At 33.3% G+C, this 7,542-nt stretch overlaps 1 pseudogene across 1 annotated transcript; it reads left to right on the forward strand.

Annotated features, from left to right (window-relative positions):
- The first annotated feature begins 1,883 nt into the window (after positions 1–1,883).
- LOC143605972 (preprotein translocase subunit SCY2, chloroplastic-like) lies at positions 1,884–6,979 on the forward strand (annotated as a pseudogene). Its single transcript, XR_013148654.1, has 13 exons — positions 1,884–2,164; positions 3,353–3,781; positions 3,856–3,944; positions 4,089–4,168; positions 4,275–4,370; positions 4,449–4,540; positions 4,868–4,951; positions 5,110–5,258; positions 5,350–5,466; positions 5,606–5,735; positions 5,814–5,937; positions 6,021–6,127; positions 6,712–6,979. The product of XR_013148654.1 is annotated as a preprotein translocase subunit SCY2, chloroplastic-like (transcript).
- The last annotated feature ends 563 nt before the right edge of the window (positions 6,980–7,542 follow it).

Below are 7,542 nucleotides of genomic sequence, written 5' to 3' on the forward strand. Positions count from 1 at the left end.
TTCGACGATCCAGTTTCAACGCTACCGAAATGAGTCTAACGATCACAAACAATACGTGTATACCTAGTTACCTACACGAGTCAGTAATAACAATTACATGAAAAACAACTAATTAAATCACACAAAAATAATATCATGAAAAGCCACGAGCTCTACAATTATTCGACCAGCCTTGAAATGGGCTGAAAACATATAAAAACGTATTTATAACACATACAACCTTCTAAACCATTTAATTGCAAAAATAAGATTAATATATAATCATTAAATTGAAATGCTGCTTTGTCTTAGACCTCTGAGTTAAAAACGTTTTTTTAAATACAAATGTACAGGCTTTTGAAGATTTAAAGAAGGTGTTTATAACATGTTATTGAATGCTCAAATATGATGAAGATGAAAGTGCCTAGCTAAATCCTCGTGATATCTTCTCACTAGTGAACAATGTAATGACGAGGCTTGTAAGTTTTTACCTTTTAAAGAAAACAATAGATGAAGGTGATATCTAGAGACTAAAAGTGTAATAAATAACAACGGCAGGGACATATATTGTAACTATTATATATATCAAACATGATTATTATTAGGGATGTGAACTTACGTTACGCCCTGCTTGCGGTGCGCACATATAATGTATATATGTGTAAACCCTCGGGTGGGCAAAAGTAAAATTGCACTAATTTTGACGTTATTTTACTAATCTCGTGAAAATAACGTTAAAAGTGGCGGAAGGTTAATCAGGCATCATGTGGTGGCGTTGATAGCCGAAAGACAAGGACACATGCACCAATCAGCCGGTGTCCCGATTATTGAGTGCTATGTGCCTTATGTCCAAGGCTTGATGCAAAACTACTATCGAGCCGGGGGTCTCACCGAAAGCAGCCTCTCTATCCCTATGGGGTAGAGGTAAGGCTGTCTACATCTTACTCTCCTCAGACCCTACCATAGCATTGCTATTGGTGGGATATACTGAGTACGATGATGATGATGATGATGATGATGATGTGACACGAACGCAACATGAATTCACGGAATCGGTATAGATAGGTTTAAGTTGGTTTCAAGTCAAACTCGCAAAACCGTTTTGCTAGACGGGTCGGATTCGAGTTAACCCGAAAATTTTTTTTATTGGGTTAACCAGTTTCACCCAATAAATTTTTTATTTTATTTTTTTAAGTGTGTGATATAATAAATTATTATATTGGACGCCTTGGTTGGGTATCTTATGTCAAAATTTAAGACTAAAAAGGAAACTGAAATAAGATTCAAAACTAAAATTCAATTGTTCTATATAAATTAAAGAAGGACTGCAGTTTTCGTCTTTGCGGTTTTCATCCAATAGTTTTGTCTCAATTGTTAACCCTGGACGTTAAACCCATCAGTGATCAGTGTGCCCCTCACATGAGTGATAGCTTTGTGTCTTTTTCTCCCCAAATAAACCTCAGCCTTGATTCACAAATCACATTTACATCTTCGTCGTTCTTCCCGTCGTTTTCCACAAACCCTACACGAGCAAACAAGGATTACGATTCATATATGATGGATTCGATCATGACACATTTGGTAGATAAACAGGCCAACAATTACACAACCAATTAAGGACAATTGCCCATCACGTGAGGGGCACGACACGCTAATGGGTTTAACGGCCTGAGCTAACAAGGTTAATGCAAATTTAGAGTATTATTATCGTTAAAGAAATAAAAAGTAAAAAAACTTTCATGTCAAACAGGTCGTATTAAGGTCAATCCACGATTATGCGGTCGTGTTCGAGTTTTATTTTCCACTTTTCAGGTTCGGATAACGCAAACTTGAGGGATGAAAAATGTATTACATATGTTAAAATGTTATAAAAAGTTAAAACCCCAAAATATTACGAAGCTAAAACCCTGTGTTAACACCACCGTCTTCTTCTTCCGTGTTACCGGCGTTATCTTTAACATAAATAGCATCCCGCCGGTTTACGCCGTTAACGGAAGCTCAACAAACTCATACTTATTTCACAATTGCTTATAAGTACCCCTAGGGTTTATTATTATTATTATTATTATTATTATTATTATCAAAATGAATCTGCAAATGCAGAGTATTATTAACCCGTGGCTAAGCAATATTAACACGTCATCGGCAGAATACGTTCCGTTACGACGTCGTTTACGCGTTTCAGGTAGTTTTAATTTCTGTTTAATTCGTGTTTTAATTGAATTTTGGTGAAATTGTTAGTTAGTTTGTTGGACTGTTGTTAGTTGTTAGGTCAATTGGAGTGATATAGTGTAGTATCATGTTTCATGTGTTATGAACCGAATCGAATTGAATGAGGCCTTGTAACAGTTTACGAATAGCTAACCGAACGAATCAAATGAACCGACACAATGTTTTATTCGATTTGGCTAACTGAAAATGGTTAGTGTTAACGGTTAGGTCCGGCTATCAAGTTTATGCTGGTGTTTTTTTAACATTCATAGCATATGCTAATTTTACATACGAATTAATCACATAATACTTGTATTAATATATTTTTGTTTTATGGTTAATAATTTTGCTTAAATGTATATGATAAGGTTAGAAAAGTTATTAACAAGTATTAATAACCTTTAACGAACATACATTAACGAACATAAACGGATGTAAACGAGCACATTATCGAACGTTTACGTACGCAATCGAACGAGCTTGGCCTCCATTCGTGTACATTTATTTAGTTAATCGAACGACCATAAACGAACTTCATGTCGAATAGTTTACCAACAGTTTTGTGAACATTTGGTTTGTTTACAGCCTTATGTGTAGTGGTTGTTTCCATGATAGAAGAGCATGCTCACGATCATAACTTCTGGAAATTACTTAATTGATTGGAAATAATCACCGGCCTCTTTGTAGTCATTAGATCTACATATTGAGACATATATTAGAACTCTTATTAGTCATGCGAATTGTAATTTTTATTATCCGACAAGTATAAAAGTAGATTCATCACACCATTGTTCTTGGCATCATGTAGTTATTTTTTGTGAGGAAAGGCCATTAAGGTGCTGCTATTCGTTAATATAAATACTTAACAGTAACTATCAGCACGAGTTAAACATTTATGGTTCTATCTAATACGATTATTTCACAAGGTCGTGCACATACATGCATGTTTTCTTAGTATGATACTGTTAGGGAAATATCCATTTGTATGTGCATATCTCATATGGGAAAAGTATCGATCTCAATACAAAAAATGCAATTCATCTTCATATGTGTTAATATAGCTGCAAATAAGTTTAACCATATGTTATAAACCTCAGTAATTTTTATTGATTTTACGTTTATGTTTTGAATATAGTGTAATTTGTTACTATCCTGATGACAGGTGGAAATGCTAATAGTCTTCACTTATGGTGCACACCGCGTGTTACAAAAAGATGTGCCCTCAAGATTAATAAGTTTATATACAGTCAGCCCAAAAGAAACCATATGAGAATTCAGGCTGCAGCTTCAGGGTCTCTAAGTAGCAAACTTATTTTTCAAACTTCTGAAAATGAGTTTGAAGCTAATTCATATACTGAAGAGACTCTGCAGCCTAAACCTAAATTCGAAAACAGATTCCTTATAATCGCACGCTTAAGCTCTTTTATTAACAATGCTGCTGAATCTTTTTTCAAAAGTGAGATAAGAAGGCGGTTATTTGTTACTGCTGCATTACTTGTGATTAGTCGTGTTGGATATTTTATTCCACTTCCCGGGTTTGATAGAAGATTAGTGCCAGAAAACTATCTTAGCTTTGTTTCAGGCTCAGTTGGTAAGTTTTCTTCTCCTCTTGATTGATTAGTTTTTCATGTTTAAATCAAGTTATTCACTGGATAAATTATGCAGAGGAGCTTGGTGAGCTGGCACCAGAACTTAAGCTTTCACTCTTTCAACTTGGAATTAGTCCCCAAATTGCAGCGTCAATTGTTATGCAGGTAAAACTTCTAATTCCATTGAGGTATTTATCTATTTTAGTTATTTATAATGCTTCTCATCATCATATAGGTGCATGAGTTGATACAAATTACTATTATATATGTTTTGATGGTTGGTTTGGTTCTTGTTTATTATGAGATCAGGTACTTTGCTATGTTGTTCCTTCATTGGTCAAGCTGCGAAAAGAAGGCTTGGATGCTAATGAGAAGATAAAGAGCTATATGTATGTTTAATCATCCTTAACAAGCAGAGAGATGGATATTATAATATTATAATATTATATAGTTAATTACATTGGTTTAATCCACTGCATTTTTACTTTATATCAGATGGTGGCTATCGTTCGGCTTTGCAATAGTAGAGGCGCTGATTATTTCTTATTTTTCACTTTCGTATTCCATTTATGCAGCGACTGCTGGTCATAGGTAATTTCTTGTTTCTATAGTTAATATTTGATTACTTAAAGGGTATGTTTATATTTGGTCCAATTTTTTTGATTGCAGGGTGAAGCACGTCATGTTGACTACAATGTTATTGGTTTCTGGTGCAATGACTACGACATGGATTTGTGATAAAATAACGGACTCTGGTTTTGGTAATTTCTTTAATCATTACCCTAAACATCAGCTGATTTATTTTTATGGTAAATATATAGCACGCGTTAAATAATATCATCAAACTTACATAGGACATTATAAAATTTGAAAAGATAATATATGTGTGTGTGTCTGAATTTTTAGACTTTTCAAAACGATGCACATGAAATTAATCAATCCTTAAAGAATATCGCACATGGGTCGGTTGTAGCATCCGGTCCCAAATGCCATTGTGGTTGTGAATGTTGAGCCTCTATATGATCTTTGTAGTGGGTCCTACCACTTTTCAACTCGTTTCAACTCGCTGACTGTGATGGATGATACAGGTCATGGATCATCATTGCTCATATGTGTGAATATTTTGACCGGCTATGTCGAGACATTACACAAAATGTTATCTCAGCTCTCAGGTAAACTATATATTATTAGTACTTATAAAATGTTCTCTCTTAAGCATTTTGTATAATGCATTATTTAGCCATAGGTATAATGCAAATTTGCTTTTAGTAAATAGCTATGAAAGCAAATCTAACTCTAATTTGATGAATTATTATGTTGTTTTATGTAGGTGGTGGAAGTAGTGTTGGATTGTGGCCTTATTTATTTTGCAGTATCTGGTGTCTTTGTCATCGTTACTATGTGGGCAGTTATTGTAACACAAGGTTGCAGAAAAATCAAGCTACAATACTATGGCTTCAAACTTGCATCTTCTACAAGGTTATGATAAGTTTTTTATCTGATCCTTAACTTATAAAACGTAACTTTTGAATCTGTAGAATGTTACTAACACAATTTTATGTGTGAACAGAAAAGACTCCCCAGTTACAGAGGTGGAGCAATATATTCCATTTAATATTAATCCTTCTGGAATGCAACCCGTTCTCACTACCAGCTATCTTTTGGGCTTTCCTGCTATTGTGGCAAGGTTTATATAATACTTAATCACATGTTTTTTATTTTATTTTATTTCATATTCTACATTAAAAGAATGATGCATGTAAATAGCTGCATTTTAATGTTGGCATTTCTAGCTGGACTCACACGGGCTAAGTTGTACGTTTCAGTTTTTTTACTTCAAGATTTTGGGTAAACGTGAGAGAGATTCTAAATCCTGAATCATCACTTGGAGCAGCACCATGGGTCTACTATACAATCTATGCGTTCTTCGTTTTCGTTTTCAACATATTTGATATTGTAAGTAAATTACCAATCTTTCTTTGTTGTTTTCAAAGTGCTCAAAAAATGTTATATATGTGAATATATGTATTTCAGGCCAACATGCCAAAGGAAATTGCTGAGTATTTAAACAAAATGGGTGCAAGAATACCAAACGTAAAGCCCGGAAACGCCACTGTTGAGTATCTGGCAAAAGTTCAAGCTTCAACTCGTTTCTGGGGTATCTTTTTATCCAAAATTATTCATTTCAAATTATTTGTTGCATAATGTAATTGATCACTGTTTTATCATATATTTTTTCAGGCGGTTTGCTGTTGAGTGTATTGGCTACATCATCAACAATTCTTGATCATTATTTGCGCAAAAGAAATGATGGGTTTTCAATTGGATTCACATCAGTTCTTATCATTGTAAGTGCATCAGTTTTTTTTTTGGTGAACCTAACAAAAATCATAATATCAAATATACCTATTTTCAAAATTATGACATTTATATATGGAATGTAGAAAGAGAAGGGTACAATAGACATATCATATATTTATTTAATGAAATTAGTAAATTTAAAATTATAAGTATGTTGAATGGGTATATATATGCAAGTTTTCAATGGTATATATTAATTGCCATTTTAAAAAAAAATATATTATTGCACCAACATTTTAATAAATTTATAGGTTAAGACCTATAAACTATACCTTAATGCCATGAATATTTCATCTTTTAATGGAGGCTATAGTTTTAAGAAAGTGTGATCATCTTTCAAATGTCTTAAATACCCTTACATAAAGTAGGGTCAAAATGGAGTCGATTTGGGTTGGGTAAAGGGTCAAAACACGTTAATGTTCTTGTAAATTGTCAAAAGTGTAAAGATATATTAAATTTGTTATATTTCAATTATAACATTTAAAAAAAATAGAGTACACATTACGATATTCTGACCTGTTCAACCCCATTTCTCTTTTAACTAACTTTTTTGTTTGTTTGGATTTACCAGGTGGGTTCGATCATCGAACTAAGAAGATCTTATCAAGCATACAATGTAATGCCAAGTTTAAGCAAAGCTTTAAAAAGATACGGCGTATAAAAATAAAAATCAGAAATCGAGAAGCTAAATTATTTAAGCGGACTGTATACGAAAGAGTTTACCTATAAACAAGAAAACTGGGAAGGAAGAGTTTGTATATATCACTTTTGTGAACATTGTTTATTGATTAGGGAACATTTTGATTCTGAGCTGTGTAAAAATGAGTTAACGGCTGTTTTTTTTTACTTGACCGACTAGCTGTCTAGCCTACACCTTTTAATGCTCCTATGTTCTTTAACCATAGGATGTCGATGAACCGAGGCTGAGACTCTTGAGTTTTTTCAAACCTCGTGCTTAAGCCAGCTTTCTTCACGTTTTGTCTAAAGCTTGAGATTGATTCGTGAGTAATATTTCTAGCTTGGGATATGTTCGTGTATCTGTGTTTTAAATATGTTATTTATATACGTATATAGATGGTATAACAAGTAATATGCTCGTTTAGTCTCATGAGCTTAGTCAAACTTGACATATGAGCTATATTTAGACTGAACTAAGACTACTTATATAAGCTTGTAATATGCTCGTTTAGTCTTACTAACTTTGTCACACTCGATAAATGAACTCAAATTTATTCCCGATTAAGATTCTACTTGTTTAAGCGTGACTTGATTTAGCGCATTTACCTTGTCAGTCTAAAACAACTCACGAACACTACGGTTTATTTACAGTTTGCTTTGATGTATGATTATTTAGATATTAAATAAATTTATTGTAAAAAACAAAAAATGATATTGAATACTT

The sequence above is a fragment of the Bidens hawaiensis genome, unplaced genomic scaffold, assembly GCF_021521415.1.
Source record: "Bidens hawaiensis isolate Kalapana, Puna unplaced genomic scaffold, B.hawaiensis_p1.1 tig00072291_1, whole genome shotgun sequence".
In the NCBI taxonomy this organism is placed as follows: domain Eukaryota; kingdom Viridiplantae; phylum Streptophyta; class Magnoliopsida; order Asterales; family Asteraceae; genus Bidens; species Bidens hawaiensis.